A 23,408-nucleotide genomic window follows, 5' to 3' on the forward strand; every position below is an offset into this window, starting at 1 on the left:
GTTATTTTTTTTATTTATTCATTTTTTAAGATTACACTTCTCTGCTTGATTACATCTGGGAATTTTTTAAGCCGATAAAGTCAGAAAATTCTTGAGTACAGAACATTCCAGGAGCTTTAGTGCTCACATGTGTGTTGAGACTATCCAGAGGAAAACAGCATGCAGAATTTCCCAAACCTGTGTGATCAGGAATTCCTACATAATCTTCTGGGACCAGTACTCTAGGAAGAAACTCAAGGGCAGCCAGCACATTTTCAGACCCTACTGCACTCTGCCCCTTATTCTAACTGAGATCACAAAGCAGTGAAAGGTTGCTGAGGAAGGCTGGCTTGGTCCCTCCATCACCTCTCTGGAATGTTTAGAAATGAATAGAATAACACAGATATAAAACCCATCAAATCCCTGGCTTCTGAAAAGAAAGCCTTTCTCTCTCCAACCTGTTTTGTGGTTGTTGGAATCAAATTGCAAAAACCAGCTCAGGTCAAGGAAGAGACCACCAGTGGGCTACGCACACCAAGAGTACCTCTGGCCACAGCAGGAACTCTCATTCACCTCTGGCAAACCTCTGTCTGCAGCTGCAGAAGATCAAGTCAGGCTCACATCTGTTCCCCAGACACCCGACACTCCACCCCAGTGTCCCAGTCCAACAAAGCCGGGCCAGGTTTTCGCAGTTAATTCCTGCCGGGCCCCCAGTTCATCTCCTCCCTTCTTGTTCCTGTGAATTCCCTGAGATCAAAGCACAAGGTTTGTTTGCTCAGCATTCAGCAGAACACCTTAAATTCTCAGCCTGAGAGGAGGCTGAAGCAAGGTCAAAGCAGGCTATTGTTGGGAAGCCTGAACCCAGCAAGATACTACCAAAGTACTACCAGACCAGCCACCATCATCTCTCTGAGCTGCAGGGTCCTGTGAAGTGAGAGACACCCTCCCACCCCAAGTCAAACACAAGAATCTGATCGGAAGTCAGCCACAAATTTCCTTGGAGGTCGCTCTGTGTGTATTTGGGAAATATAGTGATTGTGAGATGGAAAATGAGGGCTTCAGCTACCACCCGAAGGTTGGCCTTTGAATAAAATGTGTGGCCTTAATTGCCCATCCAGGGCTACCCTTCTTATCTGGGCTTTTCTTCTTCCCCTTGGCCTTAGCTCACAAAATTATAATTTTTTAGAACATAAAAGGTCACATAGATTGGAGAATTTCAGAAAAAAAAAAATAGAAAAAGATCTTGCATAGGACTCTCATATAAAACAGATAAAGTTGGGGTCCTTTGGGCAGGTAGAAGTGGCCAAAAAAATGGCTTCCTCTGGCTCATCCATCTACTCTACCACTGTGTACCCAAGTCCCTAAGGTTGGGAAACTCACTGGTCATACTCTGCCACTGGACACTGAAGACACACAGCTTCCCATGGTGCAACAGGACAATCCACCCCAAATCCAGAGTTCTGTTCCTAGAAAGCAGTTGATGGCATCGGTTGCCCATGCCTGATGCTCCAGATTTCGGGTCTTCATCAGAGCTCTGCCTTGAATGTTCTCATCAGCACACTGCAAAGGGGCCCAACCTGCTCTGAGGACATTCCAGTTATTTTCTAAGCATCCCCAGCACTGCTTACTGGGAAACACCTGGTTTCCCCTTTTCCCCTGACTGCCATTATCCCAACCTCCATCCCACAAGCCCCAAGCACTCCAGTTGCTAGTTTCCTGGATGTGGCTAGTCATTAGAATCACCTGGAAGAGCATTAAAAACATAGGTTCCTGGACCCAGCACTAGACTTAGTGAATCAGAATTTCTGAGGGAAGGTCCAAGAAACTGTGATTTAAAAAGTACCCCAGATTGGAAAGGCTTGTGGTAACTGAATTGTTTTAGGACTATCTCCCAACCAAAGCGAAGGAGATCTTACCTTATCATCATTGTTGGGGTAGAATTGTGATTCTCTAGACACCCATTTGAAATTACAAAGCAAACCATCTCTACAAGACCTTTCTTTCAACTCTTATAAATAAATAACCACAAGTGTGAACAAAAACAGCCCCTCTATGAGGCTGCTCTATGCTGTGGAAAGAACACAAATGTTCACTAATGAGGGAACTAAGGCAATGCACTGGTATGTTTGCAAAATTCTGTACATTAACCTAGAAATGCTTTACGTTAGTAACACAAACATGTCCACAAATGGATATATCCAGTCTGTTCTTTAAATACTGTAAACATGGGAAAGGTTAATAAGAAAATACAATGTGATCTGTAGGACAGAGGAGGGATTAGTGCTATTGTTTATCTTTTCATATTTCTTTTAATTTTACAGTGTTTCTGCAGACATCATGGATTTTAGAACCTATTGGGAGGGGAGGGAACAAAGTGAGTAACTATCTTTGGGAGAAAAAAAAATAGCAAGTGATGGGATCTGTGACCTTTTAAATATAGCATTTTTATTAATTTTTTTCAGAATTATATATTAATCTCTCTCTCCTTCCCCTAACTCCTTCCCAATTCATCCTCACCCCCCCATACCCTACCCCCTCTCAACTTCATGTCATTTTTTAAAAATAACCCATGAATCCCAATTTGTGCTACCCATATAGTTATGGGGGCATCTGCTGGAATATGGTCAACCTCTCAGGGGCCAGAGCCTTAAAGAAAGCTGACTCTTCCTCCTGTAGAAGCCACAGACTGTCAATAGGTTTCTCAGCAAACCCTGAGTGCTTGGGAGCTCCCTCTCAATGCTGGATGTTGACTGGCTTGATCTTGCACAGGTCTTGTACAGGCAACAACTACTGCTATGAGCCCAATAGTGCAACAATTGCTATGTTCAGAAGACACTCTTTTACTCCAGTCCTCCCTAACTTCTTACTCTCACATTCTTTCTGTACCCTGTTTTAATTAGGGTCTCTATTGCTGTGATGAGACATGACCAAAAGCAACTTGGGAAGGAAAGGGTTTATTTGGCTTTCACTTCCACATTACTGTCCATCGTTGAGGGAAGTCAGGGAAGGAACTCAAAAGGACAAGAACCTGGAGGCAGGAGCTGATGCAGAAGTCACAGAAGAGTGCTTGCTCCTTAAGACTTGTTCACCTTACTTTCTTACAGTACTCAGGACTGCCAGGCAAGGATAGTTCCCACTCACAGTAAGTTGAGCCATCCCCCATCAATCACTAGGCTAAGTGAATGCCCTACAAGCTTTCCTGCTTAATGTCTAATCATCTGGAGCCATTTTCTCAAATGAGGCTCCTTCCTCTCCAATGACTCCAGCCTCTGTCAAGTTGACATAAAACTAGTCAGCACAAATCAGGCTTGGTGGCATATGCCTTTAATGCCAGCACTTGAGAGGCATAAGCAAGCAAATCTCTAAGTTTATGGCCAGCCTGGTTTACAAAGTGAATTCTAGGATAGCCAGAGCTACACAGAGAGAAACCGTGTCCTGAAAAAAAAACAAACAAAAACCAAAACAACAACAAAAAGCTAGCCAGCACAACTGACCCCTTGTCAACTTGACACACGACGTACCATTGTTAGGCCACCATAATCTTTCCTTTTTTGTTCATTCCCAAGAGCGTATTTTACAATACAAATCTTCCAAATTTTACAAGTCCCACAGTCTTTAAAAATGTGAACACTTAAAAATTCAGTATCTTCAAAATAGCCAGTCTCTTTTAAAATACAAAGTCTCTGTCAAATTCCAGAATCTATTTATAAGTTCAAAGTCCCTTAACTGTGGGTTCCTATAAAATCAAAAATAAGTTAAATACCTTCTTACTTCGAGATAAGAGCCAGGGCACAGCCACAATCTGAACAAAGAAAAACCAAACTCTAACTGTGTAAATAACTCAGTGTCCAATGTCTGGGATCCACTCACCGTCTTCCAGACTCCTCCAAAGGTCCTGGGTCCGTCTTCCAACTCCACCCCCTGTGGCACACAGAGCCTGTCTCTCAAGCTCAGGCCAGCTTTAAGACTGTTGCTGTTCTTGGTGGACACCCCATGGTACTGACATCTCCAAAATGCTGGGTCCTCCTGTTGCACTGGGATTCACTTTCACCAACATCCTTCCCTGAACTCTCTTTGTGGCGCCAAGCAAGCCTCAGCTGTTCTCCATGACCCCTTCATGCCTTCAAAACCGGTACCACCTGGGTAACTCTTACAAATAACCAAGTTCATCTGCCAGAATTGGGAAACACCTCCCAGAAGATTTCACCTGGATGATGCTGGCCTCTTCTTAATCTCCACTAATGTGTCAGCTCTAACTGACATAACATAAAGCAAATGTTTCACTGCAGTGGTGACCAGAACCACGGATTCTTAATTCAAAAGAGTAAATACCCCCAATAGAATGTATAAAGGACTCTCATACTTCCCTCTGGAAGTCCACAAGTCAGGCTCCTATCACCTGCATTTCTCTCAACATTCTTGTCTTCCAAGCTCCCACAGAACAGCTCACCAATCTTTAAATACTTAATGATTTTCCTAGCCCATGGTTCTCAAGTGCTTCCAGGATCCTCCCAAAAGCAACATGGTCAACTCTGTCACAGCAATGATGCCACACTCTCTTGATACCAATTTGTCTTAGTTACTGTTCTATCACTATGAAGAGACACCATGACCAAAGCAGCTCTAATGAAAGAAAGCATTTAATTGGGGGCTTGCTTACAGTTTCATGATCATCATGGCAGGAAGCAGACAGGCATAATGCTGGAGCAATAGCTGAAAGCTTTATATTCTGATCCACATGAAAAAGAGGGGTGCCTGGGGTGGGATTATGAAACCTCAAAGCCCCCCCCAGTGACACCCCTTCTCTAATAGGGTCACACCTAACCCTTCTCAAACAGTTCCATTAACTGTTTGAGACCTAGTGTTTGAGACCATTCTCATTCAAACCATGACACCCTCTAACTTCATGGTCCCCAAGGCTCAGAGGAAGGCGTATAAGATGTCCCACTTGTGGCTGAGTACCCTTCAGTAGTGAATTTCTATGAACCCCAGTCCACTGCACAGTGAAACATCCCTGATGAGGTCTGAGAACTGTACCATGCATGTGTTTGGTTCCTCCTGGAGTGGGCCACTCAGAAAGCAAATCCACTCAGAAAGCAGTTGGTTGTCACCCCGTCAACATTCACACCACTATTGAACCTGTGGACAAATCTTGCCACACCAATCCTTACTATAGCTTGCAGGGTTCCAGTCAGGGTAAAATTGCTGATGGCCACCCCCCACAGCAGTCCTAATAGGACCCTCTGATACTATGAAAAACTAGCCACCATGGAGGAAGCTTCCTGTACCAATCTGGTTTCTCTATCGTGACCAAAGTGTATGTTGTTTTCAGCAATAGAGTCTTACCAACAAATGCTGAGTACAAGAGCAATGTTAGTTTGTACTATTTTGGGGTCTCAGACACCTCTGACCAACAACTCAAGGGCAGATGCAATTCCCTTTAAACTCTTTCTTATATATGCATACATATTTATAAAGCTCCCAGAACAGTAGGTTCCAAAGTGGCTTTTTCAAATATCCTTCGTGTTAGTAATCCCTCTCCCCACTCTCTTCTCTGCACCCCCATCCTGCTTCCACGTAGTTCTCCCTCCCCATGAAAAATTATAGAGGAGCTAAGTGTAGTGGTGTATATCTATAATCCCAGCCCTGAGATGGCTGAGGTAAAAGACTCATGCATTTGAGACCAGATTGGGCTACAAGATGAGTCCCTCTCTCTCTCTTTATAAAACAAAACAAGCAAAAACAGCTGGTGGTGGTGGCTCATACCTTTAATCCCAGCACTCATGAGGCTGAGGCAGAGATTACCTCTGTGAGTTTGAGGCCACCTTGGTCTATAGAGTAAGTTCCAAGACAGCCAGGGCTGTTACAAATCCTGTCTCAAAATATAAATAAATAAGAAATTTATTGTTTTGCTGTTGTTGTTGCACAAATTCAAAAAACCTCCTTTGGAAGTAAAAGGGGCAAGACGTGATTAAACTCCTGGCATATAGGAAAGAAACAGCACTGTCTGGAGACGATGTTCAGAAATGGCACCTCAAAAGGGGAAGGAAACGAAGGAAGAACAGGTCATCAGCTTTGGGCTTCAAGTGGCTGAAGGAGAGAATATAGTTGGTGTCTGCCATATTTTTGCATCCTTCAGCAACACCTTTGCCCATGTTACCGATCTTTCTGGCAAGGAAACCATCTGGTGGAATGAAAATAAAGGCTGACAGAGATGAGTCTTCTCCCTATGCAGCCATGTTGGCTGCCCAGGATGTCGCCCAGAGATGCAAGGAGCTGGGCATCACTGCCTTGCATATCAAACTCCGAGCCACAGGAGGAAACAGGACCAAGACCCCTGGACCTGGAGCCCAGTCAGCCCTCAGAGCTCTTGCTCATTCAGGGATGAAGATTGGGCGGACTAAGGATGTCACCCCCATCCCCTCTGACAGCACCCAAAGGGCTTCTCAAATTATTTTCTGTTAATAAATTGCTTTGTGTAAGAAAAAAAACAACAAAGAAAGAAAGAAAAGAAACAGCAAAGTATATTATTTATATACATGCATGAAATGTCATAATGGAACCTGTTATCTGTGCACTTAATTTACCAATAAAAACAGGTTCTTGGTGGGGGGGGGGGGTTGAGATCTTAATATATTTAAAGAAAGCCAAGAATATGAAGGATAATAATTTCTAAAATCTCTTATTATGCAAAGAAAGATAACATTTTAAACATGAAAGAGAACTTAGAATATTTGAAGAATCTATCCAGGAAGTTCAAAAGAACCTGGCTGTTGTTCCTCGAAAGCCCCAGTCCCAGGAGTCTGTGTGTCCTAATTTTTCCCACCTTGTATTTCTCTGAACAATCACACTATGAAATCTCAGTGCAATCAGCAAGCATTAACCCTAAGCAGTCAGCAGCAATGGCTGAACACTGAAGCTGGCTGAGGCAGGGGTGAAACTGAAGAGTATGATGGCCATGAGCATCCACCACCCTCCATGGGATGTTGACGCTCAGACAGATGAATAAAGCTGTGCTCAATCCCAAGCCAAAGCACATGCCCAGGAAGATCTGAGAAGACCCTGAACTCTCACACCTGGCTGATCCCAGCATTGCAGAAGCAGCGGAGAAAGGCTAGGGCGCAGTATCTACTGTCTGTCTGAAGACAGCATGTTATACCCTGCTCTAAAAGAAAGTACAGCACTTTTGGGCAAAAATAAAAGAGACTTATCTGAAAGTAAAAACAAGACTTAAAATGATAGCTACACAAGTGAAAAGACAGTACACATGTGTCTATTACTTTTAGGGAGTAGAAAGACAGCTCAGTGATTCAGACCCCTGGCTGCTCTTCCAGAGGATCCAGGTTGGTTTCCCAGCATCCACATGGCAGCTCGCAACTACCTGCAACTCCACTTCCACAGGGTCCAATGTTTTCATGTGGCCTCTTCGGACACCAGAAATACACATGGTACACAGGCACACGTGCGGACAAAACACCCATAAGCATAAAATAAGTTTAATCTATCTAATTTAAAACACAACTGAATAAAGATGTAATTGCAAACAGTTTTGTAAACTGTGAATGCATAAAAACAATACAAACAAAAGCCCATGAAACCATGAAAGTGTCTAAAGGGCCTAAAGTGTCTACAAGGTCTAAAAGCACCTGCCATCAAGCCTGACCATCCAAGTTTGATCCCCGAAAGAAATAAGGTGGAATGAGAAGAGACTTCCAAAAAAGTTACCCTCTGACTCCACATGTGCATAGTAGTGTGTACCCCCACCCCAACACACTCACTGAATAAAAAATTTATGTAAAAAAAAAAAGTATATGCAAAGCATAGGCATCTGTAGGGTGCCATAAGAAAATACCACAGACTGAGTGGCTTAAACAACAGAATATCTTTAGCACAGTTCCAGGTTCTGGCAAGTTGAAAATGAAGATGCAAGCTGATTTGGTGTCTGGAGAGGATCCTCCCCTGTGCTTGGAAACAGGCACCTTGTTTCCAAGCTATGTCTCTTCAGTGTCCCTTTCTCCAATAAAGACTCTGGTTCTATCAGATTGCATTCCTACAGAGATGGCCTTACTTGACCTTCCTCAATTCTTGCAAGCTCAGTCTATGAATATAGTCCCATTATGATCAGGGAGGAGAGGCACATAAACACTCAGGCCATAGCAAAAAGTTTATAGACTATAAAAACTATTTTTACAATCTTACTGCAAATGTGATTAAATGTTGTTAATAACTGTAGCCCCTGCTCTCCAGAACTTGGACATCTTATGACTGCAGTATGAACCTCTGAGCCACAGTTCCCTGCGTGTCCTACCCTGTGCTCTGTGGATCCAACTGCTTCAGGGTTCACTTATTTGCCCTTCTGAATGGCTTGTTTCGCTTAGTGTGATTTCCCTCAGAAACCTGCTAAGCTCTTAATACACATATGGCAACTATATAATACGATGGATGTTAATCAGGGCCATGACAGTAATCATCTCCCAATGTGTACATCAAAACATCACACTGTTCATAGTCAAGCCACGATTTCATATTTTTCAATTTAGAACTCAATAAAGATGGATGAAACTGGATTGATGATAAATGTGCAGTATGGATGGGCACAAGTGCATAAAGTCCATGACAATAGCATAAAGGAAGAGAAGGAAGATCTTGCAGAACAAAATTTTAATCGTCTAAAATGGTATTATTCCAAAGCTGATTTTAAATTTTTATAGTTAGCTGTTGTGTGCACACGGGACAGCATGTTGAGGTCAGAAGACAGCTTGTAGTTGTTCTCTCCTTCCATTATATGTGTGCTAGTTAGGCTCTCCACTGCTGTGATAAAACACTACATACAACCAAAAGCAACTTCAGAAGGAAACAGTTTATTGCACCTTATAACCTAACAGTGCATCATCAAAGGAAGCTGGAGCAGGGACCTGGAAGCAGGAATAGATGCAGAGGCCATGGAGGGGAGCTGCCTACTGGCCTGTTCTTCCGGGTTTACTCAGCCTGCTTTCTTTAACACCCAGGACCACCAGCCCAGGATGGCACTGGCCCAAGGATACCACCACTCACAATGGGAAGTGTCCTCCCATATCAATCACTATCAGCAATAACAACAACAATAATAATAAGCAATACAGGCCAATCTGATGGAGGCAATATATCAATTGAGGTTACTCAATTGACTGGTTTGTGTCAAGCTGACATAAAATTAACCAGCATACGAGTATCCAACTCCGGTTGTCAGGATAGGAAGCAAAACACCTTCCTATCTGCAAGAAGCTGAGCCATCTTGCAGAACCCCCTATAGTTAAATTTTAGAAACTGAGATGATAAACCCAGAGTAACTACAACTACTCCAAAGTACATAGTAGAAGATGTTATCTAGAACGCTAAGCTATGTCACTTTAACATGCCAAAAGAAAATAACCACGGAACAAGAGCATATAAATAAATACAAATTGATGGAAATGGGAAGTAAACATATGAGAAGCTGACCTTCCGCATGACTGTGGTGGGGTGGTTTAAATCCATTCAACGAGCAGAGGTTAAGAACTGCTGCTGGAACGTGTGAGAATGAGCACCGCGCACGCTGAGCCAACAAGCTCACTTCCAGAGGGAAAAGCACACATGTTCCCAAAGTCAGTGTGAGAATGTCACCCAGGACATGACACATACCTGACTGTGGGGAGTGAGGCGCTGCCCTCCAAAAGATCACATCTGTTCTGACAACTGGTTAAATGATAGGTATGCAAGTACTTCATACATTCTAGACAAGTGCACCAAGAACAGTGCCTGGCTTCTTTTCTTGTCACAGCAACTGCTGGAAGACTCTTTGTAGAAAAAGGCTGACTTCACTAAGAAAGCGTGAAATTGCTCTACTCAAACCTTTCAAAGATGGGCTCTGCGCTTCCAAGATGCACTTGTGGAAAGTAGTCACTCATGGAGAGGAAGGAGGGTGCCTGGAAGGTGGCTCAGCAGGTAAAAGCGCACATAAGGTGAAAGGAGAGAGGTAATCCTCAAGGCTGACCTCTGACCTCTACATGTGCACTGTGGTACACATCCCCAAACACACATCACATGCACACACATGTACACAATAATAGTAAGTAATGGGAGATGTCATTCTGTATATGTTTCTCATACTGGTTAATGAATAAAGCACTGTTGGCCAATAGGAAAGCAAGATAGGCGGGACTAGGAGACAAGGAGGAAATAGGAATGAGTAAGGAGAGCCAAGATGGAGAGTCGGGAGAGACTAGAACCACCAGCCGCCTCTCGCTGGTAAGACCGCGTGGAAATACATAGAAATGGGTTAATAATTAACACAGAGCTAGCCGATAAGAAACTAGTAACTGGCCAACAGAATTATATCATATACAGAGTCTCTGTGTGTTATTTGGGGCTGGCGCAGCGGCGGGACAAGACCAGGCGGTGGGCGGAAATACCTTACTTCTTACAAGTAAGTCACATATCACATGCCCCCACACACAATGATAGTAAGTCACATACCACATGGACACACACACTGATGATAAGTCACATAGCACACATATTAATAATAATAATAGTAAATAAACATTATAAACACCAAGAGAATGAGGAGAGGACTACGGTATGTTGCAGTCTTTGTGATATGTCCTATTTATTTATTTTTTAACTTTTAAATCTCCGTAGGTGTATGATGTGTGTGTGTACACTTAAGTATGTGATGTGGGTACATAAGTGCCATGGCACATGTGTAAAGGACTGTAATCCCAGGTGTTGGTCTGCAATTCCTTCTTTCTTTAAGGCAGGCTCTTTTGTTGACTCCTGTGCATACACCAGGCTTGCTGGCGCCTGGAGTATATAAATATAAGAATTCTCTTAGATTTACCTTCAGTTGGTGTAGATGTGCTGTGATTATAAACCTACACTCAAGGATCTGAACTCAGGTCCTCATGCTTGCACAGCAAGTGCTTTGTCCCCTTAGCCATTGTCCAACTCAATGTGTCCTTCCTCTAAGACCCTCTCCCCTCCCACAAAAAAAGTAACATTACTTAATTCATCTGAAAGGGACCCACATATTTAATTCCTGGCCCATCACTCCTGGAAGAGGATAGCACCATGTGAAATATTCCCACAGCACCTTCTGAGAGCCAGGTAGGCTCTTAGCACCTCAGGCCAATTACCTCACTCCACCCTGTTGTTCTTTTGATGCAACTAATGCCTATAAAACACCAACACGAGACTCAGCGCCCACGTGGAGTTTATTGAGAGAGGGGAGAGAAAGAGGGGGTACCTGGTGGCCAACCGAAAGCAGAGAGAGAGAGAGAGCGAACAAAGAGAGAGAAAAGAAGCAGAGAGGCAGAGAGGCAGAGAGAGAGAAGCACTTGGCGGACTTGCTTTAAAAGAGGCTTGCGCATGCGTAACTGAGTCCTCTGGCTGCCAGGTAAAGCTGACATAGGGATGACATGGCCATGAGCGTCCTGCCCATCGTTGGGGCAGGGGTCAGCTGGCTGCTAGTTCCTAACACACCCTCACACTAATTTAGTAAGGCAGGGACTCCTGCTGCCTCTATCTCTCAGTCTAGACAATGGAGGCAGAGATGGTTATGAAATTTAGCCAAAAAGTACACAGACCAGAGTTTAAACCTCTTCACTGTAACTCTGGAGTCTGCCTCCTCCTCGATACACATCAACCTACCTTTCAGGGAAATGGGAATAAGGAGAAAGTTCCCAACACTTCCCCAGTTCCACTGAAACTGAGCTGTAGCTTTAGAGCCTGTTCTGGAATTCACTCTGTAGACCAGGCTGGCCTTGAACTCATAGAAATCTGTGTGCCTCTGTCTCCTGAGTGCTGGGATTAAAGATGTGGATCACCACTGCCTGGCCCACTCTGACTCTTTATTGGCAGTCTCACTCCCCTATTTCCTACGAGCTATGCCTTCACTGTGGGCAGAATGCATCTTGTCTGCAGAAAAACTTGCCTACATCCTGAAACTTGACATTTGTTAGACACCATGTGGCAGAGCTACCCTGGGATAAAGAGGTCTTCCGACAGCCAGAGCCACATTTCTTTGAGGCTGGCAAATCTAGAATTGTTAGCTCATGCCTATGGCCCTCTGGGCATTCCTAGCTTTTCTGTGGAGTCACAACTCAATAATGTAACACCAGCCCAGAATCCTGATGCATGCTTCTTCATTCTTCAAGTCAGCCCCAGTATACAATACTGACAACCCTCTATCAAGGCAGCACCCAAAGAATTTAACCAATATAATCGTGACTCTTTGGAGTGATGGAAGTTGGGTTTTGTTTTTTGGAATGGATAAATTTAAGTGAATGGTAATTTTTTTCTTTATCCCAAGGTCTATTTTTTAACATTTTGCTAAAATATACATATATACAGATACACATATATGCACAGATTAATGTGGAAAAAATTCTAAACATTTTAACTAGTACAATTAATTTTTTAATTAAAGAAGTACTATACTAGAAAAAATTGGAAATTCCTTTAAGCAAAAAGAGTAGAAAAATCATCCAAATTTTCTACCAAAATGTAGAAAAATGTTCAAAATAAACTTCACTAATGTTTTAATGTGTACCCTTACAGACATAATATATATGCAAAAAATGAAATCAAATGCACTGCTTCTAACATTCCTCATCTAACCATGTTATGAAGAACACTGCCAACTTTTCAGGTTTGTCATTGTTCCAAATGCTCATCACTGGCACTGCCAGTCAGGGTTTCTATTGCTGTGAAGAGACACCATGGCCATGGCCACTCTTATAAAGAAAACATTTAACTGGGGTGGCTTGTTTACAGCTCAGATGCTCAGTGATTGTCATCATGGTGGGGAGCATGACAGCATGCAGGCAGACATGGCACTGGAGAGGAAACCTCAAAGCCCACTCCACAGTGACACACTTCCTCCAACAAAGCCACTCCCTATAAGATTATGGTGGGCAATTATATTCAAACCACCAGAGGCAAATTTTATGACCCGAAAGTAGTCCATAAAATAGATACATCTGGTTTATTTACCTATCTCCTATTTTTTAAGCATTGTATTGATTCCATTTGACCAGTTATTTAATTGTCTCAGCTCTTGTTTAATGTCCTCATCCAAAAGAACAGAATTCAAGAAACACTAGCTGCAGTGATCCGAAGTCGTATGGAATCCTTCCTCACCCTGAGTTTCACTCTCTTTCTGGACTTTGGCTGACAAACCCTTCTTGTTCATCACCAAACCCTTTTACCCATCCAAACCATCTGCCTCCTTGATCTTTCACCTCCTCACCAGCTGCTCACCAGCCAGCTTTCCTGAAGCGACTCCTTTGCCTTTCCCTGAGCCCACTTCTGCTATCTCCTCTGGTACTTTCATCCACTTACCCTCTGTCTTATTGACTCAACCATCCTTTGAAGCCTACTGTACAAAAGACATGTGTGAGGCCCCGTGGGGATCAAAGGGTGTCTGTAGCACATCCTGAGTGCTAAAGAAATTCACAGTCTAATTGGAAATGCAAGGTACATACATAGAAGCATCGACCCTGGTAAATTGGCTCTCTGAGGGGGGGGGGGAATCTCTTGATGTACAGGCTTGCCAATTTCCATGCTACAACATATCTCCACAAGTCCCAATATGATATCATCAAGCCAAGTAAGAACTGGAAAGTGATTAGCTCCAAGACACAACTGAATGAATGAGAAGAGCTAAAATGCATGCATATATGTGTTGAAGTATGTGTACATAAATACATACATATATGTATGTGCATTACATATATGTATGTATGCATGTAAATAAATATGTTCTCTAACTTCTCAATGTTGTCATGTATATACATATAAATAGCCAGAAAAAATAAAAAGCAGAAATTTAGGAGTACACAGTCATGTCATCGCCACTACCAACCTCACCGTCAGCATCAGCTACATGTAGGATACACCCAGTACCATGTTCACTGTTTAATATATAGCCCTGTAAATTATATTCCTAGGAAAGGATGACTAGTACCATCCATTTTACATCACCTTTGCAAAACTGGAGCCTAGAAAAGGCAGGTCATTTGCCTCTAGTAGTTCCATATAGTAAGTAATGACACTATCATTACATCAAGGTCCCTCTGGTTCTACAGCCCAGGCTTTGGTGGCTGCCCTCTTTGGTTGCTTCCTGCCAAGGGGTTAGACAGACTCTCAAGGCTCATGCTGCAGATTTGGAAGACAGATCAGCCATGAGACAAAAGACTCAGCTTGAGCTACTTGGAGTCCCATGACCAAGCTGTCACCCCTCCCACCCCCACCTCCTCCCCCCCCCCATCATATCACCTCCCTTCTCTGAGGCACTATAACAGGCTATCTTTTAGCACCCAAGGTTGCCCTTTAAGTTACTACACAATTCTCTACTTTCTCCTCTCTCTTACCAAAAGTCTCCCATGAGGCTTCCTTTCATTCTGTTTTATTTTTAACCATAGGCTGTGTGTGCTATTTATTGGTCACTTGTTTCTTGACTTCTTTTTCTAATTTCTGTCTCTTTATTAATTAGCATTGATGATTATTCCTTATAGAAATGCAGAGACAGAGAATTCACCTAACCATGAGGGGGACATCTATGTAAAGGAAGCAGGTAGAAGTCAAGGGAGAGGCAGGTCTCCCAGGTGTCAGCTGGATGAACTCACCACTTCCAGGGCACGCCAGCATGTGCCAGGGCACCCGGCAATGCTGGGTGGGATGAGGATTGTGTAAGAACCCTTCCATTCCTGGGCTCTGGGAGACCCTCAACCTAGCCCCACAACAGAAAGACTTCATCAGAACACGGCAAGGATGATTAATTAATTGAAAATGAGGCTAGCAGTGGGAAGTTAAACACACCGAGAGTCAGCCTCCCTGATTATGCCCAAGGCTGACAGAGAGTGAAAGACAGCCGGCCAAGGAGGACAGGAGGGGAAGGCTAATGCTTGTCAGTTACCAATTTGTACCTTGTCTCTAATCCTTCATGGCAGTTTTCCTAAGGAGGCCTTAGGAATCCATATGCTTGCAAATGTAGGTGCTGCCCTCCTAGCAGAGCCCTGATGCCTCAGAAAGTAAACCCTCTTTCTCTGGCCCTCAGCCAGGTGTTTTTTGTTTTTTTGCTTTAAAGTTTGCCTGCGGTTGAGGTCACAGGGCAGCAGCATTTTCGACATCTGAGGCTGAATAGCTCTTTCTTGGGAGCAGTGCCTGCCGTGAACTGTAGGATGTTTACACATCCTCAGCGCTATTCTCTAAATGCCACTAGCATCCCCAACACTTGCCAGCTGTGACAACCAAAAACCTCTCTGGGCCTGACCACATGTTCCCAGCAGGTGATGTCCCTTCCAGGTAAGTGGCACTGAAACAGGCATTTGAAGCACACCAGTGTCTAACTGCTCTCCAGGTCACCAAAAGAGACTTTTTAAGGCAGGCAGTCTAGAAATAAACAAAATTGTGAGTCATATGCGCCGTTAACTATAGTGCATCTTGCTGCACTCTGGGCCTCCTGGAAGTTGGAGAACAGCCTTTCCATCTCCATAGACAACAAAAGGCTGTGTGCTTACTACCCTTTTGATTTAGGCTGGGTACCAGACAGAGTGCATAGCATGCCCTAACTCATTTTATCCTTCAATGGGTTCATGAGGTGAATACAATGATGGCTTACATTTTACAGAAGAGGAAAGTAAGGCAGACAGCTGAATTAAATCGGATGTTTCTTGGAGCCTCCTCTCACTGCACATCCTCACTGATAACTCCCTCAATAGCACTCCCAACGAAATGCAGTCCACTCAACTGCTGCACAATGACTGTTAGAAGAGACCTGGACCAGCCAGGGACCCTGTGCAAAGCGGAGAAAATCAAACACGATGCTAAGTAGAAGCAGGGTATGTTTGCAGGCACCACAGCCTGCCCCATCTCCAGGGCACAGATAAAGACACAACTAAGTGACTGTGGAAGGAAGAAAGGGACTGTCAATCAAGTGACAAGTAAGAAAGCCAAGGCTGCAGTAGGCAGTCCCCTGGCCCTCCTACTGCCTGCAGCAGAGGCTAGCAGAGCCTGGAAGATCTGGTCCAGCAAAAAGCACTCCTGTTGAAGCTGCCACTGCTCCCATGGAGGGCGTGCAGTTTTCACCAGCAGCTCTGGTTCTATGGGGCAGGTAGATGCTGGCATGGGAAACTGGATGGCTTTGCCTCATACTGTAAGTGAATTCCCTTGTTCAGCTCCTGACAGACAGCTCTGTAGGGAGGAACTCATTGTCTTCCCCATTTTAGAGATCAGGACATGAAAGTTGATCAGCCCCACCTCCATGAGCCCCTTCTTGACTGTCCTAGAAGATGGTTTACCTTTCCTCATGTTGTCTAGCTACTCTGGGCTTCCCACAGTCACAGCCCCAGGCACTGGCTGGTCCCTTCTGTCTAGGCAGATCCAGGGTCATGACTGTAATACTGTTTTATTTGTTGCACCACAGAAAGGGTGGCTTGAGCAAAAGTTGTGTATTGTTCTTATAATTCTGAAGGCTGGGAGACCAATGTCAACATATTGGTGGGTTGCTCTCTCAGAGGCTTCTTCCTTGTGCATTCAAATGACTGGCTTCTGCCTGTATCTGCCTGTGCTAATCTTCTCATAACGAAACTGGTCACACTTGGATCAGGGATTACACTAAAACCCTCAGTTTTACTCCTTCTGCCTGGGGGTCAGTTATCCAGTCTCACCCTGGACAGAGCCCTGGGAAGCCTCCTTCCCAGCCATGACACAGAGTAATAACATCCATGACAAAGAGGAAAGAGGGGGCTAGCCCAGGTCTCCAGTCGCCTGAATTCATTCACAGGATTCCTTGAATCTCTTCTGTGGGTCTGCTGCCCCTGTCCCTAGGGTTTTGTGTTTGACCCAGTGGGAAGCCAAGCCAGAAGGCAATGATGTCCCCAGGCCAGCTCTGAAAGACATACTCATGTTTTCTTTTCAGCTCAGAAGCCTGTTCTCCCAGAGGGGGCTCCCTCATGGGCCACTGCACACCAGGCAAACCTCTCCCTCCCCAGCCCAGCCCTGTGGTCTCTCTAAGCAAACCAAGCTTCAATGCCTCCATGTTTACACTCCAACCTGTGGCTCGGGCTGTTTGCTCTCAGTGGGCTGTGACCTTACCTCCCAGGATGCTACTGTGCATCTGTTGAATTTGCAGCTTCCTGTCTTCTCATATTTTCTCCTCTTTGCCATCTGTAAATGGCATTTCTCAGGGTAGGAGGGAGGCTCTGGACCACAGGTATGTGTTCTGTCTCTGCTGGCCTTACAGGCTCCAATCAAAGGTAGATGCCTGTGGTGTGCCTGATCTGAAGGGTTTAGGAGAGAGGTCAGAGGGAAAGGAACCTCTGTGTGTGTGTCTGTGTGTGTGTGTGTGTGTGTGTGTGTGTGTGTGTGTGTGTGTCTCTCTCTCTCTCTCTCTCTCTCTCTCTCTCTCTCTCTCTCTCTCTCTCTCTCTCCCTCCTGCTGTGCTAACTACTTCTGTTGCCTGAGAACTGCTGTTTTGCCTAGCCAGGGACAAGAAACACAATATAGCAGTTTTGAACTCCAAAGACACAGGTTCAAATCTCACACTGTGATTTCTTATGACCCCCTAATGAATCTCTTTGGGAGGAAAAAGGAGGTTAGGTGATAGGCTATACCACAGAAGGGTAGACAGAGAAACAGCCCCTCCCTACTATGGTTATTGTGGGAATAAACTGGTAGAGCCTGCAAAGAGGTCTGGACCTGGTGGGCCCACAATACCAACATCTTCCCATTCCATCACAGGACCTGAGCTAGCAAGTCATTCTGTTGCCACAAGGAAGAGCACAAGGGACTCTGGTAGTCACCCCTACCTCTCCCACCACCCCTGAATCTAAGACCAGGAAAGGGCAGGGAAACCAATGTATTTCCATATCAACGCCTGAATTTATGTTTTTCTATTTCATAACAAAATACTTCCATATTTCATGTTGAAAAATAAGATTAACTCTTAAGAAGAAATATCAACACATTCACTTTTTAAGTGAAAACGGAAGTTTTCCCCAGACTTTGGGAACCTTCTATGGCAGGGATTTGAAATAGTCAGCAAGACCAGAAAGTGAGCATCTGATCTTACTCTTGAGGAAAACAGATTTCACTCCCTTCAAGGTCAGCAGGAGGAGGATACTTTGTGTCTGACATGTGACCAAGGTAGGGGGTCACATCTGCATTCCACACCTCAAACACTCTCTCTTTACCCTGACCCCATCCTCCCCAACACCAGCCTCAAAAAAGCAACCACCAATAATGAGCAAAGAAGCTGCTTTCTTCCTTTTAGAGAAGGATTTCTGTGACTGTCAACCTGTGCTGGTTTGAATGTAACTGGCCTCCATAATCTCACAGGGAGTGGTACTATTAGGAGGTGCAGCTTTGTTGAAGTGGGTTTGGTCACTGTGGGGGCGGGCTTTGAGGTCTTTTGCTTAAGGGTCACTCAGTGTCAGAGTCGGTCGTCTTCCTGTTCCCTGAAAGCCAAGATGTAGCCAGGACCATGACTGCCAGCATGCCACCATGCTGCCCACCATGATGATAATGAATTGAACCTCTTTGAAACTGTAAGGGAGCCACCCTAATTGAGTGTTTCCTTCATAAGAGTTGCTGTGGTCATGGTGTCTCTCCACAGCTATAGAAACTCAAACCAAGACATAGTCCTTCCCTTCTGCCAAGCATCCCTGAAAGCTAAGCAAGAAGGCTACCAGTGTCCCCACTTCAAGGAAAGTCATGGAGATGAAGATGACTGTAAAGGCAGACCCAGGCCCAAGTCCATTCTGAGTTCTGCCACCAACTTCCTCAATGGCACTGGGTAGCTACAGACAGTACAGAGATGCAAGTGAGAGGTGAAAGGCAGCTCTTAAGGAAACCCCCCTCCCCACCATTCCTCCTGGAGTAGATATTGATATCTAAGTCTCCCTGCCTGTGTTCTCACAGATCCTAAATCATACACATCCACAATATCATGCAGCCAAGCCCAGCAGTTCCCCTCAGGCCAAATACACTACTGTAAACCTGCTTCCCAGGTGCTTTATTTTGGGTCAGAACCCTAATCAAGCCCCAATTCAATTCAACCATTGATGATTCTGGTAGAGAGCTTTGAGCTTGTTTGATGCGGGGGACTTGTCTTTAGAAGCAACAGTCTGGAGGGATGCTCTCCAGCCAAGCAAAGATACAGCCACAGTTCACCTGGGGCATCTGGTGATGTGTTATTTCCTGTAGACGCACCTGACTCTAGTGTGATGGGGGTTACCATTCTGTATATATGATCAATAAAACACTGTGGCCAATGAGGCAAGAAGTATAGGCAGGGCTAGGAGACAAGGAGAATTCTGGGAAGTGCAGACAGCAGATGCCATGTGAGACCAGGAAGGTAGGAACACCGGACCCTTCTCCGGTAAGATAGACCACTCAGAAATACTCAGATGAATAGGAATGGGTTAAAATTTAAGACAGAGATAGTCAATAAGTCCAAGCCACTGGCCACAGTTTCATAATTAATATAGCATTTGTGTGTTTATTTGGGGCTCAAGGGCAGCAAGACCCTGCCAGGCCAGAAACTTACATCAGCACTGGTGTGGAACCATAGACTCTTTAAGGAAAGAGTTATATCCTCCTCACCTGAAGAGAAACCAGCCCGTAGAGTTAGCAGGTGTGCACCGGCAGCACCAGGGAGAGGGCAGCATCCAAACACCTTGACATACATAAATTAGAAAACATGCAGTTAGTGAAAAGCCAGGGGTCCTGGCATATCTGGATTCTAAAACACAACGCTTCGCAATCAGCCTCTGTGTGTGTGTGTGTGTGTGTGTGTGTGTGTGTGTGTGTGTGTGTCTGTCTGTCTGTCTGTCTGTCTGTCTGTCTGTCTGTCTCTTTCTCTGTGTCTGTCTAAATGTCTCTCAGTCTTTCAGATTCTCAGAGATATTTGTGCATGTGAGTGTTTTTGCTGAGCTTCTGAGCTTGAATTATCACATGGGTTTCTATCTGGCTCCATCTGCTTCCAGAACTGTGTGCAAACACTTACATCCAAAGCCCAGAGAAAGGGAGGAGGGACATAAAACAGTTTTATTTGTTCTGACCAGAAAAGAAATATGATCCAGAATATGTAAAAGAAAGTGAAAAAAAAAAAAAAGAAAAGAAAATGAAACAGATTGTCAGTCCTGGTCACAGTCCACAGGAAGCCTCTCAAACCCAAACAAAGAGGCGCCAGGCTACACATAAACTAAGACCCAGGACATATTCCACACCCAACAATGCAGCCTTCTGAGCCACCTCCCTCATACAGACCTGGGGTGAAGTCTTGACTCTCCAGCTTGCTACTGTGTGGGCTTGAACAAACCACTCAGCCTGAGACTCCGCCCCCTCCATTGTGAAATAGGACTGCCACAAAATGCCCAGTAAATGGTAATGGCAAAATGGGGGAGGGGGTGATGGTGGTAGTAGTAACGTCAGTGGTGCAAGTGTCAGTAAAGATAAAAATGTTGAAGGTGATGATGGCAAAGGGAGGGATGGTGGAGATAATGGTGAAACTGGAGGTGATAGTTACTAAGGTAGTGGTGATGGTGGTGATAATGGCAGTGAAAGTTATGGTGGTGGAAGATGTCGTGGAGGTGATGCTGATAGCTGAGCAGATGGTGATGGAGACCATGCTGGTAGGAAAGAGAGTGGTGGTGGTGATGGTACACAGATGATAATGACAGTGGGAGAGATGAGGATAATGATGATGATAAGGTGATGATGGTGGCGGTGGCTGTGCAGTGATGCTGTCAACGGTGATGATGGGTCATGGTGGTTGGTGGTGGTGCTGATAGAGATAAACCAACAGTGGGGAAGCTGGTGGTATTAGTAAACATGAGAATGCTGTAGGTGGTAACAGTGGTGATGGTGGGCACAGAAACAATGGTGGTAGTATTGATGGTGGCTTTAGAGGTGGTGATGGCTGTTGGGTGTAGTAGTGTAAATAGAGCAGCTGTTGGTGGGAGGGATGGGGAGAAAGATGGTTACTATGGTGCCATTGGAAGTAGTAGGGGCTGTGTGGGCTTGCTCATTCCAATACTTTCCACAACTTTGTTGCCATTTAGAAAAACCATACCTATCAGTGACATCATGTCTCTGCCTTTCAGAGGCATTTCTCCTCAGGGGACTTCCAGAGTCATCATTACAAACTGCAATCCCCTCCACCTAAGTCAAATAGGACACCATTGTGATACTGAACTCCTCAGTAAACCCAGCCCAAGCCACACCCAGGGCCCAGGAGTGCTCTGAGTCAAAACATGCAGTCTTTCCTCTTTCTCTGGCTCAGGGGCTCTCAACTTTCCTAGTGCTATCACCCTTTAGAACAGTCCCTCATGTTGTGATGACCCCTAATTACAAAACTGTCCCCTTGCTATGCCATTACTGTAATTGCGCTGCTGGTATGAGTCCTAATGTAAATATCTGATATTTCCAATAGTCTTAAGAATCCCCTTCTTGCCTCCAGAGTGTTCCGTTTCCTCACAAGGCCTTCCCACTTTCTCCTTTCCCTCTGAAAATGTCTTGGCAGCTCTCGGATGAAAAAGCTGAGGAGAACACTAAGACACAGATCTCCCAGCAAGGCCTCCCTCTTCTCATCCCAGTTGCCACAATGAGATCATCAAGGTTCAGAAAATAAACCAGAAACCAAGGTGGACCTCGTGGTGAAAACAAGTTCAAGTTACAAGCATCTAGAATCAAGAATTGAGTGGCAACTTTAAAAAATAAACTAACACTTCTTTTTTCAGTACATATTAATTGTACAAAATGGTGGCTTTTATGGTGGCATCCTTCACATATACATATAATGCACTTTTGAAAGACAAATTTTGAGATTATTGACTGAGAGCTCATTTCATCCTTACGCAGGAGGTTCTGGAGAACGGAGTCAGGAAGCAATCTTGCAGGGAACATGTCCTGGGGAGGTCTAGGGAAGTATGGTACAGTGGGGCTATGAGACACAAGTCACATCACTGGCTCAAGTCTGGATCCATTGGCAGCAACCCACCCCATCTCCTCACACCTCCATGTCATATCTGCAAGCTGGACATCCATCTACATGAAGGTGAGAGATTGGTTTTTAAATGATAAAGAGCACAGGAGTCCTCTGAGATGATGGGGATGCTTTTCCCTCTGTCCTCTGTCTCTCCTTGCTCTTGAAAACACTGATTTGATTTCAGTGTTCAGCAAGGGAAAGTATCCTTGATGTCCCCAGGCCAGGTGATGTTCCCAGAGGCTTCCCTACATTCTGGCATCCATCTACTGCTGTCACTATTAGAATTTGGTCTAAGTGGAAATCAAGAAATTCTCCCAAACCCCAATCCTAGAGACTTCTTGTTCCTCTTTCCATGTTCACAGCATCATGTAGTCAAATCCAACATCCTGGGTGATTAGGGAAGTGGATCTGTGCCTTCTCACTCAGCATCAGATGTCACCCACTGACTAAAGGGGACAGGTTTTTTTTGTTTGTTTGTTTGTTTGTTTGTTTGTTTTTGTTTTAGCCTGACAGTATAGTGACACAGTTGAGGTATGGACTAGATTTGCCTTTAGGCTATAGCAGACCACAATCACCAGGTCTAGAAACGTACTTAAGCTGGGCTAAATTCAGCCTCCCAAATGACCTTTAGCCACTTGTTAGAACACCGCTAGATGCCAAATGAAGAATAAAAAGTCATACCACATAAAGCTAAGAAGAAAAATGCTAGTCATAAAGAAGCAAATGGGTTAACACTTAACGTGTAAAAACATATAGTGTCCTACATTATAAATGAGAAAGGGAAAACAGAGTGTGTTAGAAGAAAGGAGGGTGGGAGAGAAAGAAGGAAGGGAAAGAGAGAGATGAGAAAAGGAAAGGAGGGAGGAAAAGGAAAGGAGGAAGGGAGAGAAAAGAAGAAGAGAGAAGGGAAGAGGGAGGAGAGGAGGGAAAGCAAGCAGGAGGCCAGGCCAATGCACAGGTCATAAAATGACAGCTTGGCACCTCTTTGGATCTAGTCCAACATGGACATGTAATGAAAGCAGAGGTTGCAATGAGAATATGAAGGATAATCCAGCCTGGGTGTAGAAGGTAGCCTGTGCCGCTGAGCAGCCAATGGGCATCTTCAGTGAAGAGCCAGAAAGAGATCTTTCTGCCTCTGCCCTTTGCAGCCTATCAAGCTCCTCATATCACAAAAAGAGACTATGCCCATAGCTACCTGTGTCTTGTGATTCAATTTCCTCTAAACTCAAGCCCTCCTTGTCCAAGAGCAAATGAGGTTCAGGAAAAATGCCAGATACAGCAGATTCAGCGGCCTGCACTGAGTTCCCTGCTGATGTCAGGTAGATGAAAGAGGGGACAAAAGAGGCACACGCCAACTCTACCCTTCCACATAGCCATCTTCCCTATCACATGCAATCCTGCATAGCTGTGTCCATGACAT

The 23,408-nt window shown here is 44.6% G+C and overlaps 1 pseudogene; it reads left to right on the forward strand.

Moving 5' to 3' along the window:
- The first annotated feature begins 5,990 nt into the window (after positions 1-5,990).
- Positions 5,991-6,444, forward strand: LOC127238065 (40S ribosomal protein S14-like; annotated as a pseudogene).
- Positions 6,445-23,408: the final 16,964 nt, after the last annotated feature.

Source organism: Phodopus roborovskii, unplaced genomic scaffold (genome assembly GCF_943737965.1).
Source record: "Phodopus roborovskii unplaced genomic scaffold, PHOROB, whole genome shotgun sequence".
NCBI classification, from domain to species: domain Eukaryota; kingdom Metazoa; phylum Chordata; class Mammalia; order Rodentia; family Cricetidae; genus Phodopus; species Phodopus roborovskii.